The sequence below is a fragment of the Pan troglodytes genome, chromosome 2, assembly GCF_028858775.2.
Source record: "Pan troglodytes isolate AG18354 chromosome 2, NHGRI_mPanTro3-v2.0_pri, whole genome shotgun sequence".
In the NCBI taxonomy this organism is placed as follows: Eukaryota; Metazoa; Chordata; class Mammalia; order Primates; family Hominidae; genus Pan; species Pan troglodytes.
The window spans coordinates 69637647-69664894 of NC_086015.1; the positions used below are offsets into that span (position 1 = coordinate 69637647).

Sequence of the window (27248 nt, forward strand, 5' to 3'; positions counted from 1 at the left end):
CATTTTATTTCTCCCCTAGGATCACAGACCTTCCCAAGCCCATGAGGTGCCTGTGAAATTCCACATATGGGAACTATATTTTTAGGAAAGGGGCCAAGGTGTCAGAGGCTATGCATCACAAGAACAACCCCTTCTTTCTCTTTTACTAACACAGTTTGGCTTTCCCTCGTTTCTAGCAGCAGTTAATTCCAAGGCTTTATGTTCTCAGACAGTTTCAACACTGCCTTTCCCCTCAGAGTCATCACCAAAATAAATTTTAAAAAATTCCAGTGCGCCCTTCACTTTTTCAGTATTCCCACTCCTGCTGGCCCCAGGTGTTCTCTGGTTGGAAGGTTGCCCACTACGCAACCCGCTGTATAATTCAGAACCTGGTGCACTTCCCAGGCACGTCAGTAGTCTAAATTTGTACTACAGCAAAAGCTTCAAGGGCTTAATCAATTACAGATCAAATATTTAAAAATGAGGATTAATCTCATCACTGCAGCCCAACAGATGCATTTAGTGTTAATAAATAAACTTCAAACTTCCTGTAGACACTGAAAATGCATTCCCAATTTGCCTTTGCTCCTGGTTCCCAACAGACAGGAGAGAGGGCTCCATTGATATTCCAGAGCTGCACTTTCCAAGTATTCATGTGGCTGGCTCTGCTGTATCTCGTAAGATAAAAGAATCAGAAATCAGAGGAAGAGAAACATTCTGACCAGACGCTCTCTGATCTCCCCAACAAAACTTCAACCACACTGTCAGTCTCAATCACAATGTGTGGGCACTGAGATTCATGAGGCCAAATGAAAATAAAATTATGATATTCATTTACGTGGGTGATGGAAGGGTGGATGAAAAGCTCCATATGTTCGGAGTTTCAAGTATAATTTGAAACAGCAACATATCAGCCTTAAAAACAGAACCTCCATGGCCTCCAAATTTCAAGAATAGTAGAAGATGCTTGCCTAGAATAAATCAATTTGGAAAGCTGCAGTCATCAATCTCAAAGTAATTTCTACCAAAGTATAAATGGTGATTTAAAAACGGGAGAAATGCCAGAAAAATACCACTTGAAAGTTTTATTAATAGTACATTATAGAACACAGAAAAAATTATTTATTAGAGAACTTGTGAAGAATACACAGAGAAAAACTCAGATGAATTCACAAAACGGGGCAGCACAATGAATTCACCAGTGTATTAAAAGCAGAACAAAAAGATAAACCCATCACAGACCAAGTAGGTCTTAATTCAAAAATTCAAGGAGCCATCTAATGAGGTGGCTCATTACAGCGTCACAGCAGCACATGTACCTCTAGTTTATGAATTTCAACGATGTAAGCTAAAAACAAGACAAAATCAAACAACAACAATAACAAAACTGATAACAATTGTCTTTGATAAAAGATGGCTCTAGAACACAAGCCAACCACTTCATATGGGTTCAACCAAAGAAACAACATTCTGTTCCAATACTGGAAAAAAAAAAATTGGGCTGAGCTGCTCTTACTGAGAAATGCTAGAGCACAAACAGGGATGATTTAATGGATTTTCAAAGATAATTATGGCAGGACTCAATTTTCACCTTGTTTGACAACTTTAAGCTACCCTATATATGTCAATAGTTTGGAGGAGAAAAACCACATGGTTATCTCAGCAAAGAATGTAAAGAAAGCATGTGATAAATTGAGTTCATATTTTTGACAAGCTTGTAGTAAAAGCACAAAGGCTATTTGTAGCATTATGTTTAATCGTAAATTTTGGAAAAACCCAAATATACATCTATATGGGCACAATTACAAAATTATGGTGTTTCTCTATACAGAGAAACTCTACATAACCATTAAAAAGAAATGAGACACACTCACACATGATAATGATGAGGATAGATGCAAACTGAAGGACAGGATGAAAACCTTAATCACATTTTCATAAAAGCCATGACATGTACACACACGTGTCTCTATTTAAACAGCATGAAAATACATAGAGCAAATAATCATGACTGCAATAATCACGGTTAGTTCCAAGAAAAGTAATTGGAGCAGGGGCTTTTGGTTTATAAATTTCTGAATTCTCAGATTTTTTTTAAAAAACGTACTTCTTTTGTTAATTTAAAAAATAAATCTGGAGAATAAGGAAGAAAAACACTCCAATTAAAAATGCAGAATTGGACCAGGCCAGAAAGGTCATCTAGGAAAAGCTGTGTCCAGCATCTCCATCAAAGGAGAAAATACTCCTTTTTATTCATACTCAGGAAGGAGGTGGCAGAGTTCCTGGCTAATCCGGTCAATTGTTACACAAGCTAAGCAGTGCAAAAAATTCTACCTTTTATCTACCCCCTTCTTCTCATTCTCAACTCCAAGCCCAATCCTTTTGTTCTTTTCTCAGAAGCTTTAGAAAACAGATGGTTACACCATCCTTTGAATCTATCAATGAATCACACAAAATCAACAGTGTTTTTCTGGAGGGACACTATTGTGTTCAACAATACAGAACGACATATCCCAGTTTGCTCCCCACATACAAACATACCAGATTCCATTACCAATGAGCTATTCAAAGGGATTTTACCAGATGTACTTAATTTAATTCAACAATTATTAATTCAATGACTCCCGTGCTCTTGGTATTTTATTATGAGCTGTGCAGGACCCTTCGGAAATTTAAAATTTTATGGTGGAGAGGGAAATACACGATGAGAAAGAGATAAACAATTCAGGGTAGTTTAAGATTAGGAGAACGTGCAGACATTATAGTTTTTGAAGCACTAGGAAAATCTTTAGAGTTCAGACTAGGCTAAATAAGGTGAGGAGATAAACATTTAGGATTTTTTTTAACTTTTCATTTTTCTATTTTTAAACGTTATTTTGTATTTTTGTTTGTTTACTTAAAAATATTTTGGGAGGGGATTTTTACTATTGGCCAGCAAGGGTGAAGGCAGGGGTATAGAGCAAGGTGGAGATGGGAAGACTAAGAGGCTTCTGCAGTCACTAAGGCACAAACGCCAAAGGCTGGGTTGAGGGTAGGAGCACAGTCATCGAAGACTTGACCTGGCTCAATGACACACTGGCAAGGTTTGGATCTCAGTGACCAAAGGGGATTTTCATGTAACTGACAGATGCAATGAAGAAAAACATTGAGCAGAGTGCTTAAGGTATCAGAGAAGAATCTCAGCATGTGGAAACAGGAAGGTAGTTAAAAGTCAACACTGGACCCAGACTTATGATTCAAGAGAGAGAATCATCACTTTGTGTTCCTTCACTCTCCACACCTCACAGCTTTCTGCAGTTAGTATGGGAGTTTGGTGGCAACTTCTGCACTTTCTCCCACTCTTTCGTATCCAAGTCAAAGGTCAAACTCTTCATATGCCAAAAGAGGCACCTTGGCCGAACCCGAATCCACAAAGGAATGCACTAAATCACTGGAAGTGCTGCACATGAAGACAAAAATCCAACACCATATTAATCATTGGCAGGTTGTATTTCCTGTCCCTTAAAAAGTTAGCCACTTCACTGTTCACAAAAGCAAAGACTTGGAACCAACCCAAACACCCATCAGTGATAGACTGGATAAAGACAATGTGGCACATATACACCATGGAATACTATGCAGCCATACAAAAGGATGAGTTCATGTCCTTTGCGGGGACATGGATGAAGCTGGAAACCATCATTTTCAGCAAATTAACACAGGAACAGAAAACCAAACACCGCATGTTCTCGCTCATAAGTGGGAGTTGAACAATGAGAACACATGGATACAGGTGGGGAACATCACACACCGGGGCCCGTCAGAGGATGGGGAGCTAGGGGAGGGATAGCATTAGGAGAAATACCTAATGTAGATGATGGGTTGATGGGTACAGCAAACCACCATGGCATATGTATACCTATGTAACAAACCTGTATGTTCTGCACATGGATCCCATAACTTAAAGTATAATGATAAAAAAAGAAAACCTTTAAAAAATAAAATAAAAAGGTAAAAAAAAATTAGATGCTTATACAGCAAAGTGAGAGTAGTTTTGCATTTTTTTTAAGTATCTACTCTGCAAACCAAGAAATTAAATAAAGCTTTGTTGCTAACAAAACAAAAGAGCTACTTGGTATCAAAAAACATAATGGGATTAAGGGAAACGTACATACAGATGTCCACTGGCCCTGAGTGGAGGGAACAGATCATGTCAGGGAATAGGTAACTGGCACTTCCTCAAGTCCACGCCACACTCCTGGAAGCATACTCATATCTGGTTAACTGACACTAACCCACAGCTTGCCTCACTGAGAGCAGGAAGCCCAGAGCCGTCCTTTCTTCTCTTTCCTTTTGCTCATCAGCACTGCTCTTTTCAAATTTTGTCAGCCTGTTGTGTTCACGCTCCTTGAACAAGAAAACTGTCATTTGGCGTGACATCTCTCTCCTACCCTGGAACTCAACAGGCTCCTGAAAACCTGCAAAATTCCAGACATACTTATTCTGTGAATTTTGAAAATCTCTTACTCATTTTAATGTATCCTTCTATGATGGTGATTTTCTATCCGCATTGACACCCAAATGAATAATTAAGAATCATCCCATCTTCCAACTTGAATAATGGGCGTAAATAGTGACAGAATCCTTTTTTACTTCCGTGTTCCACTTATTGAGGTTTTCCTCCTCAATCATGTCGTTTAATTTCTCGTCAGCTAAGCATATCTTTGGACAGACAAAGCAATTTTCCTCTATAGTGTGTCAATTCTGCAGTGAAGGTTTTCTGTTTACCTGCCTACTTCCTTAGCTCAAAACAAAACAAAATAAAATAAAAGTCTCATACTCGACTGTCACAAATACGCTTCATTTTCATTGTGTTTGATATATGAATTCCATACAGTGAGACGGGTCTTAAAATCCAGCACTCAGAGACTACTTCATCTCAGGACCACCCTTTTACAGACAGCCATGCTGATAAGAGCTATAGCTGACATTTCCTAAGGATTCTTTGATAAATTTCATCACTTCCTTAACTGCATTCCTATTGCTTAATCAAGATGGCCCTGGGGCCGGGCACGGTGGCTCACATCTGTAATCCCAGCACTTTGGGAGGCGGAGGCACAAGAATTCCTTGAACCCAGAAGGCAGAAGTTGCAGTGAGCCAAGATCATGCCACTGCACTCCAGCCTAGGTGACAGAGCAAGACTCTGTCTCCGGGGAAAAAAAAAAAAAAAGTCCATGGAAAGAAAGGCTATCAAGAAGAAAGGAGAACGGCAGTCCAGGGCACAGAACCACAGAACCAGATACAGGGAGCATCCTCAGGAGGTTCTGCACGCTGCCTGTGACTCAAGGCCCACGACTCTTGGTCGGCAGTTTTCAAACCCACTGTTGTCCAACAGGGGTGGGGGGAAATGTCACCAAAAATTGTGTTAATAATTGTTGCTGGTTTGCAAATTATTTTTATTTTTCCTATAAACTAGAATAAATCTAGGACATGTTTATTTAAAACAGTACTCTCGGTCTTGCATGCCAATATGGCCTAGTTTCCATGAAGCTGGCTTGGGTGGTAGCAAAGACTAGGACTACTGTAGGACCAGGGTATGGCCAAATAACTCATATTTCAGGCTTACTTCTTAAGTGGGATGAAGGCATACAGGGTCCTTGCTTAGAGGGTAGAAAGATTAGTTCTCTCTCTCTTTGATCCCAAAGCTTTTTCCCTTCTAAGTATGGGGACAAGAAAGCTCAGACAGCATCCTATAGACAAAGGCCTTACCGCTCTCACTTTTTTCTTTGTACATTTTCTATTCTTCCATGACATTAGGTAGTATGGGTCTAGCATCTCCCTTGGATTACAATGCCCTACCCATCCTCACCTCGGCCCAGACCCATCAAGGGACAGCAGCCCTCAGCAGGTCTTCGACAAGCTATACGGCACCATCTCTTGCAGGTCATTCATTTCTTCCTTTTGATCTGTCTCTGATTTGAATATGATAAGACTATGGTGACCATACCATTTATCATTCAAACAGGAGAGCTCTTGTGAAGGAGAGCTTATTGACTGATCAATTGATTGATGTATTAATTTAAAGACAGTCTCTTGCTCTGTTGCCCAGGCTGGAGAGCAGTGGTGCATCATAGCTCACAGAATCTCAGCCTCCTGGGCTCAAGTGATCCTCCTGCCTCAGTCTCCTGAGGAGCTGGGACTACAGGCACACACCACCACACCTGGTTAATTTTTCTTTTTTAATTTTTAGTAGAGACAAGGTCTTGCTATGTTGTCCAGGCTGGTCTTGAACTCCTGAACTCAAGTGATCTTCCGGCCTCAGACTTCCAAAGTGCTAGGATTGCAGGAGTGAGCCTCAACACCTGGCCTGAGCCATCACACCCAGCCAGCACTTCAAATAATATAATAATGATATGATATGATATGATACTTTAATAATTATTAAAATCATAATAATGATAGCAATTATGGGACAACCAGGCACACATACTAGAATTATCCTCCCAGGCAAGTTGAAAAAATATAGTATGAGTTTTTCTCATAATGGGACGGAAAGATTCAGTATTTTAGTTTCGGAGTTGGGAAGATGAAGAATTGATTTTGGCCTACTTTAGATTTTAAGCCATTCTGGCAAAGGAGTTCTCCACAGGTCCACAGATCCAGACCTATTTAATCAATATCTACAGTGGGGCTTAGGGACAAAGCACCTACTTTCTTGTATTTTGATTTATCATCTGTGCATTAGTGTCTCAGGGACTTTGAAAACAGGGCTTAGGTACTATTTTGTCTATTGGCTAAAATGCCATTATAGTTACTTAAGCGCAACCACTTCATTATTTATAACACCAAGAATAATTCTAAATCCTTTCTCCCTGAATTTATTCCCTCTCTCTTCCAAAGACCTGGGTCTCATTTATAGACCACAATCTACAAACATCTGCCCCAAATAAGCTACGCCCATAATTCCATTTCTCACGAGAGTCCCTGGAAAGTAACAAAGCACCTAAATGACACTGAAAGATAAAATCCTTATTTTATCCTATCATTATTTTAGAATGTGAGTTATATCATTTTTTTACTCTAAATGAACCACCCAAACATTTTTAAGAAAAAAGCACTTCATATGTTTATATATCCAACTGGGACAGACATTACAATTTCCACTATCATTTTGCTGTCACACTGTTTAGAAACATTTTCCATAGAAGATAACCCCTGAAAACTTTCTGTATAAATAAATACTAGCAGACCCTCTGCACTTCTATTTATGTTCAAGTTTACTGAGACTCAGTGCAAAGCCATCTTGCTTTTAAACAAAGCACTCACAGATAACAAGTACTTTCCATATCTTCATCCCCATTCTCAATCATACAGCTAAATTTGAACAAAATGAAAAGAACTTAAGAATTAGATGCCCAAGTGAGTAGATGATACCAAAGCAGAACAAGTTCACAGCAAGATGTTTAATAAGAGTTTTGGCTTTTTTTGTTTTTTTGTTTTTTTTAATTAATTAAAAGATGAGGTCTCGATAGGTTGCCCAGGCTGGTCTTGAACTTGTGACTTCAAGCTATCCTCCCACCTCAGCCTCCTGAATAGCTAGGATTACACACACATGCTACTTTGTCCAGCTGAGTTTGGCAGGTTTAAGGGGGCAAAAATAACATCATTCACATCCACAATTTTAACTTCTAGGGTTAGCTTTTAGCGTACTCAGAGGAAAAAAGAAAAAATTCCCTGGAAAAGGGGAATTTATTTCCTTTAGTAAAACAAAAACCCCTCTGGAGAGAAACCTAGAAAATGAATCCAAGATTCAAAAGTAGCATCAAGGGTGGGCATGCAAAGCCAGAAAAGGAGACCCAGTGACAACAAGCAGCCCAGCCCTTGACTAGCAAAAATACTCCCTACAAAGAAGGAAGTGGGAGGAATCACTCTGCCCAATTTTAAGGCTCATCATTTAACCATAGTAATCAAGACTGTGGTACTGGCAAAGGGAAAGAGACCTAGATCAAGGGAAGAAGAATGTAGAACCCAGAAATGTAGACCTAAAATATGCCTAACTGATTCTTGATAAAAGTTCAAAAAGCATTCAGCAAAGTAAGGATATAGTCTTTAAACAAATGGAGCTACAGCAAGTGGCCATTCACAGGCCAAGAAAGGAGCATTGACCTGCCTCTCACACTTTACACTAAGTCAGTTGTGACCTTTATCTCTTACACCAAATTTACTTGGCATGGCTCATGCACCTAAATGTAAAATGTAAAACTATAAAACTTTTAAGAAGAAACTTAAGAAAAAAATCTTTAGGATATAGGGCCAGAGAAAAAGTTACTAGGCATGACACCAAAAGCTTGATCCACTCAAGGAAAATTGAATCTAATCAAAATTTAAAACTTTCACTCTGTGAAAGCCCATGTGAAGAGAATGAAAAAGAACAGTAACAGGCAGAACACAGAGGATTTTCAGGGCAGTGAAAATACTGTGTATTACAGCGGTCCCCAAACTTTTTGGCACCAGGGACCGGTTTCATGGAAGATAATTTTTCCAACGGATGGGGACGGGGAAGGGGATGGTTTCGGGATGAAACTGTTCCACCTCAGATCATTAGGCCATTAGATTCTCATAAAGAGCGCACATCCTAGATCCCCCACATGCACAGTTCACAATAAGGTTCACACTTTTATGAGAATCTAATGGCAATGCTGATCTGACAGAAGGCAGAGCTCAGGGAGTAATGCTTGCTTGCTGCTGCTCACCTCCAGCTGTGCAGCCCAGTTCCTAACAGGCCACAGACCAGTACCACTGTGTGGCCTGGGGGATGGGGACCCCTGGTATACAATGGTGGATACATGTCATTATAAATTTATCTAAACCCATAGAGCTATGTCGTTTATGTCATCAAGAGGTAACCCTAATGTACCCAATGGATTTTGGGTGATAATGATGTGTCAGTGTATGTTCTCCAACTGTAATGAAAGCATCACCCCCATGGGGGATGTTGATAATGTGGGAGGCTGTGCACGTACAGGGGTAGGGAGTATATGGGATACCTCCAGACATGTCTCTGAATTTTGCTGTGAACTTAAAACTGCTCTAAAAAAATAAAGCCTTATTAAAAAAAAGAAAAGAAAAAAAAAAGACAAGCTATAGGCTGAGAGAAAATACATGCAAATCACACAGGTGACAAAGAACAAGTATCTAGAACATATAAAGAATTCTCCAAAGTCACAATTGAAAACACAGATAATCCAATTAGGAAATGGGCAAAAGACCTGAAAAGACATCTGACTGAATAGGATATATATATATATATATATATATATATATATATATATATATATATATATGGCAAGCACATGAAAAGATGCTCAACATCATTCGGCATTAGGAAAGTGCAAATTTAAACCACAATGAGAGCACTTCACACCTATCAGAATGGATGAAATGAAAATACTGACGCCACCAAATGCTGGCAAGGATGTGAAAAATCTGGATTACACTCATACTGCTGGTGAGATGTAAAATAGTATAGCCACTCTGGCAAGTACTTTTATAAGAAAACTCACACTCACGTAACTGCAGCACTTTGGGAGGCCAAGAAAGGTGGATCACTTGAGCCCAGGAGTTTGATACCAGCCTGGGCAACCTAGAGAGAGCCCATGTCTACGAAAAAAAAAAAAAAATTTAATTATCCAGGATGGATGGCATACAGCTATAGTCCCAGCTACCTGGGAGGCTGGGGCAGGAGGACTGCTTGAGCCCAGAAATCTGAGGCTACAGTGAGCTATGATCATGCCGCTGGATTCCAGCCTGAGCAACAGAGACTGTCTCAAAAAAAAAAAAAAGAAAAGAAAAGAAAAACTAAATATTCAACCTGCAACTGTACTCTTGGACATTTATCCCAGAAAAAGGAAAATTTAAATTAAAAAAAACAACTGCAACAACCACCAGTATGCCAGCATTCATAACAGCTTTATGTGTAATAGCTAAAAACTAGAATCAGCCAAGATGCCAAGATGTCCTTCAACAGGTAAGTGGTTAAACTGTGGTATACACATATCATGAAATACTACTCAGCAATAAAAATTATATATTCCGTTAATATAAAATTTCTGATATGACCAAGTTTCAGAAATTGAAGACAGATTAGTGGTTGTCAGGAGTTTGAAGGGAGCCAGGGGAGAGATGGGTGTGGCTATAGAAGGGATTTTGGTGGTATTAGCACTGTTCAATATCTTGACTGTGGTTGTAGATACATGACCCTACATGGGTGAAAAAATTGTGTATAAATCTAAATACACACATACGCACAAAAAAGTATAAGTAAAACTGGGGAAATCTGACTACACTTGGTAGGATTTTTTTGGTTTTGTTTTTTGAGACAGAGTCCTCCTCTGTCACCCTGGCAAGAGTGCAGTGCCATGATCTCAGCTCACTGTAGCCTCAACCTCCCAGGCTCAAGCAATCCACTAACCTCAGCTTCTCAAGCATTTGGGACCACAGGTGCAAGCCACCACACCTGGCTAATTTTTTTTTTTTTTTTTTTTTGGTAGAGATGAGATTTTGCTATGTTGCTCAGGCTGGTCTCGAACTCCTGGGCTCAAGTGATCCACCAGCCTCAGCCTTCCAAAGTGCTAGGATTACAGGCATGAGCCATCATGTTTGGCCTGGTAGAATGTATTAATGTCAATATCCTGATTGCAATATTATACTATAGTTTTGGGAGATTATACCACTGGAGGAAACCAAACTAAGTGTAGAAGGGCTCTCACTGTATTATTTTGTAAAACTGCCTATGAATCCACAATTATCTCAAAATTTTCCATTAATAAAAAAGTGCTGAAAATTAGTATCATTAAGATGCATACTGCATAACAGAAGTGAAAATACCAGCATACAAAAGTAGTGAAACTATTCTAATTTTGTTAAAATGTGAGCACATGCTTGTATATTTCTTCATTTAAAAAAAAAAAAAAAAAGATTAGGAGAAAATTCCAGTTAATACTTGTCATTTCTGGGTGGTAGAATTACACATACCTTTATTTGCATTTTAACTTTTTCCTCAAATTTTAAACTTAGTTTTCAAACAGTCTCTAATGAATATATCGTTTTCATATTCCAGTGTTATAAAAACTGCTTGATATCAAAAGCAGAAAAATCCATCTCATATATATTTTGTATTACACACAATGTCAAAGAACGTAGCTTGTCTGGGGACTAAAATATTTTCAGTTAAGAAACTATCTGAGGTGGTCATGTTAATTTAGAAGTAGCAAATAAATACATCTTTTGATTCAATCAATAAAACTCACCCTACATATTGCTATTTTCATTTGATCATTTCCATCAGTTTCTATTTTAGTAAAAATAAGGCTTTCAGGAAAACTGAACTTCAGAGGAGTATGTTGCTCTGAATAACTGCTCTCTTGCCTTTCCAGTCCTGGAAGAATGCCAGTGGTCTCTGACACTCAAGGACTACTGAGAGAGACAGAAATTAAGCTGGAAAAACACAATTCAGTCTGTGGTTACTAGGAAGTTAGACACGTTTTCTTCCCCTGAAAATTATCTCCATTTGTTTCAGATTCTTCACAGGCCTCCACTTAACACCCTCTCGCAGCACGGTGCAAAACAAATCTGTCAGCTGCAAATATGGCCATAGAAACTTTTTCCCCAATTGCTAGGGAAACAAAGTGAACAGCAGAGAAAACACCTCCGGCAAGACTGTACGGCTCTGCTGTCATGTTCTGTGCAATAACTGTGACTCTCTACTTGATTTTCTTTGGCCCCTGGCTCTGGGGACAATTTGCTTGAACAAACTAGAGGCAGTCATATCACACCTATGAGTCATCTTATGGCCTGTTCCCATTCATTGGCCTTTGGATTTGGGGGTTCTCCATAGATGGTATCTCTCCTCTGGGCATTTTGGAAATCTGTAGGGGTGTTTTTTTTTTTTTTTTTGGCAGAGACTCGGTGTCACCAGGCTGGAGTGCAGTGGCACGATCTCGGCTCACTGCAACTTCCGCCTCCTGGATTCAAGCGATTCTCCTGCCTCAGCCTCCTGAGTAGCTGGGACTGCAGGCGCACACCACCAAGCCCGGCTAATTTTTTTTATTTTTAGTAGAGACAGGTTTTCACCGTGTTAGCCAGGATGGTCTCGATCTCCTGACCTCATGATACTCCCGCCTTGGCCTCCCAAAGTGCTGGGATTACAGGCATGAGCCACCGCACCCAGCCCTGTAGGGTTGTTTTCTAAATGCAGAGAGGAAGGGGATTGTTGCAGCAACTGGACACCAAAACTGGGATTTAACAGGCAGAATCTCTTAATGAATTGTGCTACGGCATGCATGACTTAGGACTGTCTCAGTGGACAGGAAGTGAAACGCCAAGCATCTGAACCAAGACTCTTCCTTCATTTCACATAAAAACAAATGCACAGTATGTTTTTTATAGTTTTAATACACATCACACACTAAACCATGCAAATTTAGAGGAAACTGCTACTTTTTCTTTGTAACTTTACTAAGAGTTATCATTTTGGAATATTGAATCTCCAACAGCAAGGTCGTTTCTGGTTTACGGTAGCCCATTCGATGAATCTGTAGCAGGTGCTTTTATAGCTGAAACATTCACAGTGATTCTATGTATAGGTGTAAGCATCTCACTACTTCATTAAGTCCTAAAAAGTCTTGCTACTCAAAACGTGGTCGTGGAACAGCAGTACTGACATCACTTGGGAGTTAATTAGAAATGAAGAATCTCCAGGCCTGGTGGCATGCACCTGAAATCCAAGCTATCTTGAGAGGCTGAGGCAGGAGGATCGCATGAGCCCAGGAGTTTAAGACCAGCCTGAATAACACAGCAAGATCCTGTCTCAAGATTTTAAAACAGAGGGGGGCAGGGGAGGAAGGGGTGATTGATGCGGCTTCCATTTGGAATTTAAGGCACCATGAAGAGTGACAAAGGTCATGGTTGTGGTGGACACTTGGGCTCCAGAAGAGGCTCAGGAGGAGAGTTCAGGCCCTTTGTACCACATATCCCGTTTGATTTCTATTTGTGTGAAATGGCCTTCCCCTGGGTCAAGCCAACACCTGATGCAACTTCCTTCAGTGAGGCCTTCCCGAAGAGCAATCAGGACCCAGCTCCTGATTCTGCTGAGCAGGCCTCTTACTTTTCCCTGGTGACAAAAATAAACAATGTGATTGACAATCTGTGGCTCCAGGGACATCTGAAGTGCAAATTGAAGAAGTTGGATAGGTGGGATCCTATAAAAAGAGAATGGTCACTACAGGCCACAGTGCAGCTGCCCCGCTGGTAATACACAAGATTCTGCCAAGGCTGGAAGCTGTTGCTGCCCTGGGAAACAAAGTCGGGGGAAGCCTGAGAGCACAGGATCCTTCTGAAGTTTTGACCATGCCTACCATGCTGACGAAACTGGCTTGGAAATCAGTTCTTCTGATGCTACAGTGAAGACTGTCATTACAACAGTGCCACCCAGTCTTCCAAAACTGGACCCAGAACTCCGTTTGGATATCAAGGTATTGCAGGGTGCCTTAGCAGCCATTCGGCATGCCCGCTGGTTCAAGGAAAATGGTTCTCAGTTCACAGTTAAAGTTATCATCAGACTACTGAAGGACTTGAGGGTTTCGTTTTGCTGGCTTTGAGCCCCTCACACCCTGGATCCTAGGCCTACTAAGTCATTATGCTGTGATAACCCCAACAGACAGCCTTTGGCCCTGAACACTGCACATAGGTGTTGCTTGCAGATTCTAGGTGCAGGACTGTTCCTGCCAGGGTCCATGGGTATCATGACCCCTGTGAGAGTGGCAACTTCAGAGTACACACAGTCATGACCCTAGAACAGCAGGACATAGTCTGCTACACAGCCCAGACTCTGGTCTGAATCCTCTCACATGGTGGCTTTAGGAAGATCCTTGGCCAGGAGGGTGATGCCAGACATCTTACTTCTGAACTATCTACCTGGGATGGAGTGATAGTAACACCTTCAGAAAAGGCTTACAGTAGTCATTAGAGAAAAAGGAAAGGGAGGAAGAAGAGAAGACAGAAGAACCACCTCAAGGAGAGGAAGAAGAAAGCATGGAAACTCAAGAGTGACCTTCCCTTCACTCCCTTTCCTACCCAAGGGGGAAGACTGAGGCTTAAGGTAGGTGCTACTGGTAGGTGCCACTGTGCTTTATATGGTGACAGACATTTCCGTGGGGTAGGGAAGATAGCAGGAAGGGAAATAAACTCTACAGAAGTGTCATTCCACTGGGTTTTGACATTGGCTTAGCAGCCAATATCAAATGTTGGTATCCTTCTTCATTATAGATGAATGGCATTATGACCTATGCCATTCATCTACAATGAAGGAGGATACCAACATATTTTCCTAATATTCTAGAATCCCCACCTCCTGAAAACCCCTCTCTTAACTAATACTTAGCAGGATGAATTATCTATTCATCTTATATTAGGATAATAAAGGGAACACATTGAAAATATTTATTCCAAATCAGAGAGGCACTGACTTGAGAACTACTGAGTAAGAAACTATTGACACTGGCAGCTCTGTTTGTACCTTTATTTTTCTACACTATCCCTACTCTGGAAAAACAGACTGCAAGAGAAGCAAATGTAAATTTTCCTCGACTATGATTTTTGTGCCCCAAATTGTCCTCACTGAGGCAATGCGATGTTATGTCACTAAAATGTGGCATCTAATGCAACTTGACACTCACAAATGGAAACATCTGGAAACACACAGTCCCTCTGAAACCCAGACATCAGTCTCTTCAAGGGAAAACAAATGCTCTAGGAGCACTTCCCTTGAACAATCTTTTTACTTGATAAAGCATTCCACCTTACTGCTTCTCACAAGGAAATATGCCTTAGCTTTTATCAAAGTAAGTTCTGTTTTGAACCAAAATAAAGACAAGATTGGATTTTCCCAGGATACAATAAAACAGACCTGAGTTCCATGTTCCTAACTGCTCAATTCTACCAAAGTGTCCCACCAGCAGCTCAAATACACTTCACCTTCAAATTCGCACTCAGTATCTTCTTTCCTAAACCTACATTTTGTCCTTTGCTCCCTATTTCAGTTAATGACCCAAAGTAAATAAAAATAAAAAACCACTCCAATCTCCTAGTTCTACAATAATAAAATATCCTTCGGAATTAACTACGTGCCAGGTCACAGTGACACCAAGGCAAAAGACACATCATCCCCCTGGTGGAGAAGCCCACAGACAAGGAAAACTCCTGGGCTGGTTACAGTTACATCGTCTGGAATATTCAAAGTCATCTTGGAATCCTCCCTCTCAACCGCTTCCCACAGTGAAATGTCAGGACCTGTTAACTTTATTTTTGTGCCAAGTGCCCATTGATTTACTCCATCAGCAACTAGTCATCTAACTAACCTAATTAGCTGCAACTTAACTAACTAGAAGGTCAATTAACTGAAATCGTTTTAATTCAATTCACAGGAAAAAAGGTTTTTCACAAGCCAGCAAGCTAAGGGCAAGTATACGGGATACCTGTCATTTTTACCCTCCAGGCATACACGTCTGCTGCTTCTGGCCGCAGCACCTCTATTTTCTTCTGGGGATCTGTATCCCGTGCCCCTTCCCCGGCTCAGCACATGTTGTTTCAATGAGGTTGACCCTACTCCTTGGCACAAGAGCTGCACACAATCCAGCTCTGCCCATGTTGTTTCAATGAGGTTGACCCTACTCCTTGGCACAAGAGCTGCACACAATCCAGCTCTGCCTACCACAGCAATAGGAGCGGCTGCAAGGAAAGGACGCACTGGGCCCAAATCAGCCAATGAGATTTAAATCAGGGACTTTGTTGGAAGGATAGGAAATAAAGGTTTAATTTCCACTGCAAAAGTAGAGTAGACTACATGGAGTCTATTTGCTTACACAGGCAAATATATTCCTTGAGAATCAAATGAATACAGAGGAAGAGAAAAACCAAGGGACAGAGAAGGGCTGAGTCCTGGTGACACACTCTTAGCTTAAAAACCCCACTCCTGATACACTGTCACACTGTTATTGCTGTAGACAGTTGGAGTTGGCTTTCTGACACTTTTAAATAAAGTCTTAACAGAAATGTTTTAAAATGCTTTTTTTAAAAACTGCTGAATTTTTTTAGTGAAAAACGGCACTAAATATACAACTCTTTTTTCTTTTTTTTTTTTTTTCTTTAAGACACAGTCTTGCTATGTCACTCAGGCTGGAGTGCAGTGTCACAATCTCGATTCACTACAACCTCCACCTCCTGGGTTCAAGCGATTCTCGTGCCTCAGCCTCTCAAGTAGCTGCCACCATGCCCGGCTCATTTGTATTTTTAATTTTTTTTTTTTTTAAGTAGAGACAGGGTTTCACCATGTTGCCCAGGCTGGTTATGAACTCCTGACCTCAAGTGATCCACCTCCCAATGTGCTGGGATTACAGCCTCCCAATGTGCTGGGATTACAGGCATGAGCCACCACATCCAGCCTAGATCTACATTTTAACCACTATTATAGTCTATGTTAAAAATTGATATTTTGAATGATGCCTATGAAATACCATGATATAATACTATCATATTCTGAGCAAAAGAAATTCTGACCAATATGCCCCACTTACCAAACTAGCAAAATGTCCACCTAATTTTAGACTGTCCAGAGTGACCATCCTGAGAGTATTTCTTAGGACACTGGTGCCTTAAGAAAAAAGGGGTTCAGCCTGGGTGTGGTGGCTCAGGCCTGTAATCCAACATTTTGGGAGGCCGGGGCAGGCGGATCACAAGGTCAGGAGATTGAGACCATCTTCGCTAACATGGGGAAACCCCGTCTCTACTAAAAATACAAAAAAATTAGCCGGGCGTGGTGGCGGGCGCCTGTAGTCCCAGCTACATGGGAGGCTGAGGCAGGAAAATGGTGTGAACCCGGGAGGAGGAGGTTGCAGTGAGCCGAGATCGCGTCACTGCACTCCAGCCTGGGCGACAGAGCAAGACTCCGTCTCAAAAAAAAAAAAAGAAAAGAAAAGAAAAGAAAAAGAAAAAAGGGGTTTCAGGCCGGGCGCGGTGGCTCACGCCTGTAATCCCAGCACTTTGGGAGGCCGAGGCGGGCGGATCACGAGGTCAGGAGATCGAGACCATCCTGGCTAACACGGTGAAACCCCGTCTCTACTAAAAATACAAAAAATTAGCCGGGCGTGGTAGCGGGCGCCTGTAGTCCCAGCTACTCGGGAGGCTGAGGCAGGAGAATGGCGTGAACCCGGGAGGCGGAGCTTGCAGTGAGCCGAGATCGCGCCACTGCACTCCAGCCTGGGCGACAGAGCGAGACTCCGTCTCACAAAAAAAAAAAAAAAAAAAAAAAGGGGGTTTCAGAGCAAATGTATGTGGCAAAGTCTGCATACCACACAGCCCCCTCTTGGGAAGTCAAAATGTATGAAATAGCAAAAACCACAATTACTTTTGCACCAACCTAAATACATTGACACATTATGGGCTCTGTAATATTCTACACTGAGAAATCTGTTTTCCTTCTTTGACCACATAACTTCCTTTTATAATTATTATTTTTATTTATTTTTAGCAAGTGTAAACTTTTAGCAGAACATTATGTTCAGCAAAACACTGAACTCAAAGGCCCACCAGCTCCATCTTAAACAAATTCCTATTCTAGTCTACTGCTGTATTGAGAAAAATGAAAAAACCTTGAATTTCCAAATCTAACAGAACTTAAATCTCACTACCTCAGCGTGTATCAAAATAATATAGTTCCAGAAGTTATACTGTCAGCATCATAGTACATTTATCAATTCTGTATTTGAGACTGCTGTGGTGTGTTTACATTTGAGCAAGAAGAAAAAGGCATGGCTAACTGGACTGAAATCGTTCCAGGAAAACAAGTGCTTAAACCAGTTCCAACCTAATTAGCTTCTCACAAAACCTAAAATCCTGCTTGATGCAACCAAATAGCCATTATTAAATCAAAATCCAAAGTGCTACATTTCAGAACAGAATAAAATTCAAGTTGTAGCTAATTACTCCAAAGTCAAAATTTAAATATTCTGTATTTGTGATTAAATTACATGACTCTAACACTACTTGAGCTAAATCAAGTAGACAAGTATAGGTATATAAGACCTTTTTAAAAAAAAAATGTGATCTGGACATTCCTAGATCAGATGTTCTAACTTAGCACAGTGAGACACAGAACTCAAGGAATAAGCATCATTGAGAAATCTCAATGTTAGAACATGTGATACAAATCCATGTTTTAAATGTTTCAATGGTCAACAAAGACAGATATCGTTTATTCATTGATTCATTCTTGCTTGTCAGCACATATGAATTCATTTAGCAGATATTTGCTGATGGCATACTCTGGGTTAAGAACTATACTAGGTGATGGGGACAGAGCCTCCCCTCATGTTATGGGTGGAACTGTGCCTCCCTGTCAACCATACTCATATGTTGAAGTCCTAGCCCTGAGTCCCTCACAAAAAGCCTACAGTGGCCTTGACTTACCCTACAGAGTCTTACACAATTCATATATCCCTGAGAGATAGCCACTGCCATCATCAACATCATCATCATCACCATCCCCATTTTGTAGATAAGGAGGCTGCTATGGTTTGAATGTATCCCAAAAATTCATGTACTGGAATCTTGTCCCACAGTGCAACTGTGTTGAAAGGTGGGACCTTTGGCAAGTGATTGGGTCATGAGGGCTCTGTCCTCATGAATGAATGAATGAATGAATGGCTTATCGAGGGAGTGGGTGAGTTGTCATGAGACTGAGTCTGTTACAAAAACCAGTTTGGCTGTCTCTTGTGAGCCCCCTTGCCATGCTATGTCCTGAGCCACCTTGGGACTGCAGACAGTCCTCACAAACAAGAAGGTATTCATCAAATGCGGTCCTAGACCTTGGCGTTCCCAACCTCCAGAATTGTAAGAAATATTGCTTTTTTGAGACAGGGTCTCAACAGAGCAGACAGGGTCTTGCTCTGTTGCCCAGACTGGATTACAATGGCACAATCATGGCTCACTGCAGCCTTGACTTCCTGGGCTCAAGTGATCCTCCCACCTCAGCCACTTGAGTAGCTAGGACCTACCATAGGCATGAGATACTATGCCTGGCTATTTTTATTTTTTAAAAAAATTTTTATACAGATGGGGTCTCCCTGTGTTGCCCAGGCTTGTCTGGAACTCCCATGTTCAACCAATCCTCCCGCCTCAGCCTCCCAAAGTGCTGGGATTATGGGTGTGAATCACTGCACCTGGCCACATAATAAATGTCTTTTCTTTATAAATTACCCAGTCTCAGGGATTCAGTTACAGCAACAGAAAACAGACTAAGACAGAGGCTAAAACTTGAAAAGGCTGAAAACTTTCCTAAGATCATGTAACCTTTAAATGCAGAGCAAGGACTTGGACCCTTGTCCCCAGTGCCCCCATACAACCGGGTTCCAAGGCACCTGGACCATAAAATATAGCACAAGAATTGCCCATGTTTCTAAGAAGGCCAAGTGAGATTCTAAAGACACTGGAAACTTGAAAAAGTGAGGGAAATGCCCACAATCATAATTTCCTGGAGGAGCTTTAATGCCTTATTTGAAATTTCTACTGTCCTCTCACCCAAGAGGAATCCAGGTTAGCCTCTTTGGAGAGACCAAAGGCGGCCTGATCCAAGAAGACCAGCAGATGTTGAATTTTGACAGGGTACCCATATTCAGAACAGCTTGTTTTTGTTTTTGTTTTTTGTTGTTCTTGTTTTGTTTTGGAGATGGAGTCTTGTTCTGTCACCCAGGCTGGAGTGCAGTGGCACGATCTTGACTCACTGCAACTTCTGCCTCCCGGATTCAAACGATTCTCCTGCCTCAGCCCCCGAGCAGCTGGGATTACAGGCGTGGACCATCATGCCTGGCTAATTTTTGTATTTTAGTAGAGAGGGGGTTTCACCATGTTGGCCAGGCTGATCTCAAACTCCTGACCTCAGGTGATCCACCCACCTCCACCTCCCGAAGTACTGGGATTACAGGCATGAGCCACCGTGCCCAGCCCAGAACACTTTCTTAAAGGACAACCAAAAAAATGAGTAAAATATACAAACAGGTTTCGTTTTTAATCAGCAGAAAATCAATAAAGATGAAAACTGGTGCTGTAAAATGGAGCCAGATAACTAACTAAACAAACAGAAAACAAGAGGCATTGAGAATCAGACTTCCTACATTCTGTAATATACTCAAACTCCTTTAAAAAAAAGTTATATCTAAGCCATAGCAGCTGTGGTTATTATTTTCATATAAATACTTAAGAAGTGTCATACACTGCACTAAGCAGTGTGCCTTGAGCAAATCACTTAATGTTTCCATGCCATGGTTTAATCTATAGGACCAGCATCTACCCCACCTGTCTGTTGTGGGGATTAATTGAAATGGTATACATAATGTGCTTTGGAATATGCCTGGCGGGTAGTAAGTGCTAAAAAAAATATGAAGTGTTCTCATCACCACCACCCGGGGTTCAACCTTCTAAGGAGGATTTCTTCAACTCCATTTTTCAGATGAGTAAACTGAACCTTAATAAGCCATCCTCAGGGGTCAGAGAACAAAAGGGACTTAATTAGGACAGTTTCCGCAACACCAAAAGTTGGTTCTGGCTAAGCCTTCAGCTCATTCCCAGCCATACCTGGAAATAGCTACAATGTGCTGCAAATAGTAGTGCCCAGATATTTATGCCTAACTCGTACTCCTGTGACTAACCCCTGAGCTGCACTACTCAAAGCAAGGTCCTCTAATGCATAATAAAACAAATGTACTAAAAGGCAGAAATCTATACATTACAACCAAAGACTTCCATAACAAAATACTGCAATTACTACTCACCACCTGGCTGGCTGTCTCTTTGAACAGGCTGAGATAATTGGTTTTCTTTATATTTTATTTTTCCTACTGAATTACTTTTTTTGTGTGTATGTATTAGTCACTACCACATTCAGGTACAAAGTGTGAAATTTCTTTTGCATATAAGGCTGCTCGTGCTCAAGGGAATATTTAGTAAATTAGATGGGCATTTATTACCAAAAATTATGCAGGAAGGAAAGGGAAGAAGGTCCCCAAATTAATAATCTTATTAATACACAAATGCCATGTGAAATCCATTCTCTTCTACTCCCCTGAACAATTCTCTTCAACGGAGATAACCGATAAGGTAGAAAAAAGAGGGTCAGAGAGAACTGAATTCAAGGAAGAAAGACAAAAATGGGAACATGAATACAGGATAAAAGATGTATTTTAGGTGGGAGACTGTTGGGACAAAGTTCGGCCTGATTCAGGCATCACCCCCATTAAATAATAGATGTGGCCAATCTTGTCCCAGAGAGGTAAGACTTGCAGAGTTCACCTTATGGAAGCAGATCATAAGGATACATGTGAACCAAAGGAAAACAGAAGGAGGTCCTGGATATCCTCCCCTTCAGTCCTCCTAGCTCCAGGGACCTTGGAACTTGTACTTGCTCCCTCTGCTTAGACTGCCCATTCCCTGTTCTTGAAAGGGCCAACTCCTTATGTTCCAGGTCTCAGTCACATCCTTTTTCTTCCCAGGACATATGATCTGAAATTATGAAGTTCATCCATTTATAGACTTGCTTTTTTTACGCTCAATAGGTATTGCTGGGGGATGAATGAATCTACAGTAGACACCTAGACCTCTTTTAAGGAGAGATAAGGCACTGGAAAGCCATTTGATATTTGAATTGCTGGAAAAGAAATAAAAAGACTTCATTTGCTGTGCAGATTCCAAGGGCTCTCAGTTCCAGCTGCAGGCCATGTCGGGAAGTTGTCCCAGTCAACATCCAGGACACTGGGAAAGGCCTCTGTGGTTGATTTGTGATGTCTGCCATGAGTGTAGCCACCAGTATTTGTGCTTTACTCACTCTTTACTCACCCTACATCACCTAGGATACTTTCCTTGTTGCTATCCTCCACAAGCAGCCAGAATGACCCTCCCAAAGGTAAGGCAGATGCTATCACAACACTTCTCAAACCCTCCAACAGCTCCTCTTCTCACTCAAGATAAAATCCAATGGCCAGTCACTGTCCATCTCCCTTCCCACCAAATGGGTTCCAGTTCACTGGCGTCTTTACTATTCTACAAATACAGTGAGCTCACTCCTGCCTCCCTATCTTAGAAGCATTTTCCTCCATCAGAAACATTCCCCTCCCCTAACTTTCTGCAGGTACCTATTCAACTCACCTTATCAAGGAGGCCTTCCCTGCTCACCCTATGTAAAGAAACCCTCTGTCTCCATCACTTTCTGCCGTTTCATTCAGCTTTAGTCTTCTTTTAACACCTTCCACTTGAGATACATTTTTTAAATTATCTGTTTTCTTCATTCACCCTTTGTAGCCTCCCCATCCAATACCTTTATATTGGATTTTATCCAATATAAATATAAAGGAATTTTATCCTTTATATTCATGGGGCATCTCTAACACTTAGAACAGTAGTTGATACATAAGGAGTCCCCATTAAATATTTGTTGAATGAATAAATAAATGTATTCCCCACTTATAATTAAAATAATTAAAATGATTAAGGCCATTTTCATCTAAAGAATAGCTTAACTGCCCATGAAAATACATGTCCATGAGCTTCATGTTTTGTTTCCCTCCTGCCAGATACCAAAAACAGAACTTCCTAACATTTGTGGCAATAAAATAAAATAAAATAAAATAAAATAAAATATACATTTGGATTCTCAACAAAAATTAATGTATCACACCATAGCATACATATAATAAAGAAACAAGAATAGGGGAAAAGCCAAACCCTTATAATTTTTCCCTAAAGGAGTGGTTCTCATAATGTGATCCCTGGACTCAGCATCAGAAGCCCAGAACACTTGCTAGAAATGCAAATTCTTAGGCCTTGCCCCAGACCTACTGAATCAAAAACTCTGAAGGTAGGGCCCCAGAAATCTGTATTTTCACAAACCCTCCAAAGCACACTCAAGTTTGAAAACTACTCCCCTAAAGAAAAATGTGAGATTTTAGAAACTGATTTTTAACTACATACAATTTTGACATCTTTGGTTTGTACATTAAAAATATGACATTCCTTATAAGATGGTTGAGATAGCCTCTAAAGAATCAATAGCAGGCTGGGCGCGGTGACTCATGTCTGTAATTCCAGCATTTTGGGAGGCCGAGGCGGGCAGATCACGAGGTCAGGAGTTCAAGACCAGCCTGGCCAACATAGTGAAATCCGGCCTCTACTAAAAACACAAAAATTAGCTGGGCATGGTGGTGCACTCCTGTAATCCCAGCTACTCAGGAGGCTGAGGCAGGAGAACTGCTTCAACCGGGACCCAGGAGGCGGAGGTCACAATGAGTGGAGATCACACCACTGGGCACTCCAGCCTGGGCTACAGAGCGAGACTCCATCTCAAAATAAATAAATAAATAAAAATAATAATAATAACAATAGCAAATTTCATTCTACCATTCAACCAAATTATAATTTTGAATAGTAATCATACATGAATTGATCTAATGTTTTAAATATTTTCCTAAAATCAAGCTTTGTATTCCATGGCTGCCCTGGATCTACTTATAAATAAAACTGAACAACCACATCTGATTTCATCCTAATGTTGTGATTTCTTTGGGTAGCAGTTCTGATAATTAGTAGGGATCAACAAATTAAAAAATGACTGTAACACGTCGTATAAGAAACCCTCAAAGGATAGAAAATGTGAATCTCTAACAGTCTCACATCCAAAAATTTCACCAAACGTCTTTACCTGAAGCTGTTTCTTTAATTGCTTCTAATGAAGTCGATGCACGTGTTAATTAAATATTAAGTGCAAATGTGAGTACTTCTAAGAGGAAGTACAGCTCTTCAGGTCACCAACATACTCCTTACACCCACCAATCCTTTAGAACATGAAGGCTGGGACCCCCAAATCACTCATTCAACTGCCCCTTTTTAACACAATGCGGCCACCATCAGGGGGCTCATTACCAACTTGGAAACACAAAAATTATGTCCCCAATATAGCTTAAGGGCAGTTTCTAAAAACAGGTTTACCAATATTAATTGCTGGCCTTGCACTAAGTGTTATTCACATATTATTTAATTTTCACAATAGCTCTGTAAGGTTTTCTTGTATCCCCAGTTTACTAATGAAAAAACTGATGTACCAATAGATTATCTAAAATTCTCATAAAAGAAAAGCTCTAACTTCATTCCAAGTAGCTTTTTTCTTGAGACAGAGTCTTGCTCTTGTCGCCCAGGCTGGAGTGCAATGGCGTGATCTTGCCTTACTGCAAACTCCACCTCCCGGGGTCAAGCGATTCTCCTGCTTCAGCCTCCCGAGTAGCTAGGATTACAAGCACGCACCACCACACCCAGCTAATTTTTGTATTTTTAGTAGAGACGGGGTTTCGCCATGTTGGCCAGGCTGGTCTCGAACTCCTGACCTCAAGTGATCCGCCTGCCTTGACCTCCCAAAATGCTAGGATTACAGCCGTGAGTCACCGTGCCCAGTTCCAAGTAGCTTTTAATGCAAGGTTCACTTTTCTTTTTTTTTCCTGTCACACACATGGCTCCCTTGAGCTTCCAAGACAGACCCCAAATAAAGGCACTTTTATTATAGGACTGAAAAAGATGTGACTAGGAAGAGCTTGAATAAGAACTTCATTTGCCAAGAAATGGTCTCTGGTGGACTCAGATTTTTCCCTTTTTTCTTCCTTGATGCTCAGAATCACAGCTGTACATTTCTAACAAAAAGATATATGAATCAGAGACAGCTAATATGAGCAAAAGAATAAAATAGAGGAGAAAATAGTAAGAAATGGCTGCACTGGTAGCCGTGATAAAATTTTAATTTGAACATTTTCTGAGAACAGAATTTAGCTTATCAAGCGCTATGCAAATTATATGCAAATCCCACACAATGCCTGCATATATTCCCCGACGCTTGTTATTTTATTTATTTATTTTTTTTGCTCTCCCTAGGATGTGGCCCTTAGGAAGTCTACCCCCTTGGCTCAGCACTCTGGATGGAACATTTGCTATACTGAAGATGACAAATCTGAAGGTTTCTGATCAGTATTCAGTACCTATGTTTACGAGCGAGCCCACTGGTCCCCCATAATAGCAGCATTAAATCCAAATATCAAGTGGAATTTATATACATATATTTTTTAAGTGTCAGCTTATAAGGCCTCACCCTAGTTACAGGCAATCTTTAGCCACCCTGCTTCTTTAAAAATCAACGCACAAACACAACAAACCACCTCTTGGATGTAGTCATTAGGCAGAAAGAGTTTCCACAGTGGAACCCAATACTGCCATAACCTTTAAGGTCAATGTTGTAATTTATCATGGGACCATGTGCAGGCTACCCCAGGAGACATCTCTCACATGGCAGAGGTGACACACATGACAGTAAGGTGTCAATTTTACAATATATATGCAGAATCCAGGCCAGAAGCTATTAACTAGTCTTGCTAGCCTCTTCTCACTTTCTAGAATTAATTACCAAGCCCTCTCCTACCCTGGTCTTTTTGCTTGTTCTTTAAATGCTCTTGACTCTTCTACACGCCTTTGCATCCTTCAGGGCACAGCCTTAAAGCTCCCTTCTCTGACAGGCCTTCCTTAGCTAAAGAAGATAACCCAATTATTTTCTGTTAGGCCACCTGTATAAGTACTACAACCACTGGTACTTATTTTGTTTGTTTTACTTACTTATCTCCTTCAGGATCTGAACTCCTTGAAAGCAGGGACCCTGTCCATCTTGACAACCAGGATATTCCTAAAGCCTTAATGCACACTTATCAAATAAATAAATAAATAAGCAGCTCCTCCTTTTTATTTCCACCTCCAAAAGCTTGGGCTCAGCATATGGTGGTGAGAAACCGTCTTCCTTAGATCTCTGAGATGCAGGACTACCCCCTGCTGAGAATGATGGAAGGTACCCGCCTTCATAGAATACTTGCAAGCAGAATCTGGAGCAGAGACACTGAGAGGACGGGCTTGGAGAGGCAGCCCACCCTCCACGTTCAGGAGCACCATGCTGCACTTGACAATCTGCCTCATTTGGCCTTCAAGGCATGATGCACATCTCTCTACTGTTTTGGCAGGGGGTGGCTGGCTTTCGGTCTTTGCTGCTATACGTGCTTCCTGACTACTGAACCAGAAGATGAGCAAATCTGACAACTGCTCCAATGCCCAGTGAGTTTAACTAGAGTAATGAACACCACAAGGGCATCTGCTGGACGCAGGAGTAGGGTGTAAGTGAGGACCCATGACTGGCCAGTCAATGGTCTATTCAAATGCTAGCAAGATTGCCCTGGACAAGTTTTCTCCCTGATTAGAATAAAGACCCAATAAAAAAACTTGTCTAAGAATATTTAAATATACTCCAGGTGCCCTTTCTCATTTCATTAGATGAACTGCCCTTAGGCAATTCTACCCAAGCCCAAGGCTTCAATTGCTCTTTCTCTGCTGATGGATCTTCCAGCCAGGACCTTTCTTCCTGAGCTCCTCCCAGAAATCCAGCTGCCTCTTGGACACTGCTACTTGGATATCTTGCAGTCATCTCAGACTCAAAATGTGCAAAACTCACCTAAGGTCACACTAATAGAAAGTGGCAGGCTAATTTATAGTTTAGATGACACCAAAGAATATACACAGGCTTCCCAGTGTGCCCAGATGCCTCCACCTCATTGACGGGGATGCCTGCGGGAGAGTAGGAGGGAGAGTGCCATTGTACCAACTTGCTTGGGTAAATGAACCTCAGGAAAATGAGTTCTAGATTAGTAATAGCAATGAGGATGTCAATAAAATGCTACCTGACCTCCCATTAACCCTGGGAACTGTTAACTTCAGTGTTAGCTAGGGATTTCTTAGACATGCATGGGCTTAAAGTTGTTTCAAGAAATTCACTTGCTTAGAATTCAGTGAGTTTTTTTGGGAAGCTGGTACAATCTGAACAACCCTTTTTATTGCTTACCTTGCGTTTTAAGGGTCTCAGTTAATGAAGTATCTCCTAGCACAGGGGATGAGAAGAGGGGAAAGAAGGCAGGGCATCACCAATCCACTATTCCCTTTTACTAATCCTCACAGGAAAAGACCATCCTACAACATCCTCCAAGTCCAGCTGGCTATCTGTTCTGCCTCATTTCTTCTATGTTTTATTCCACCAACACGAACAGGCTGTTTTCCCCAGTCCTGAACAGAGCTCTGTCTTCCTTAGGAGACACCTCATTTGCAGTTTGTTTCCAAG

The 27248-nt window shown here is 41.1% G+C and overlaps 1 protein-coding gene and 1 pseudogene across 33 annotated transcripts in view; one reads left to right on the plus strand and one right to left on the minus strand.

The window, feature by feature from the left end:
- MAGI1 (membrane associated guanylate kinase, WW and PDZ domain containing 1) overlaps window positions 1-27248 on the minus strand; it is a 674091-nt gene that overhangs the window by 314690 nt on the left and 332153 nt on the right. The window lies entirely within an intron of this gene.
- On the plus strand, window positions 12903-14102 carry LOC748034 (interleukin enhancer-binding factor 2-like; annotated as a pseudogene).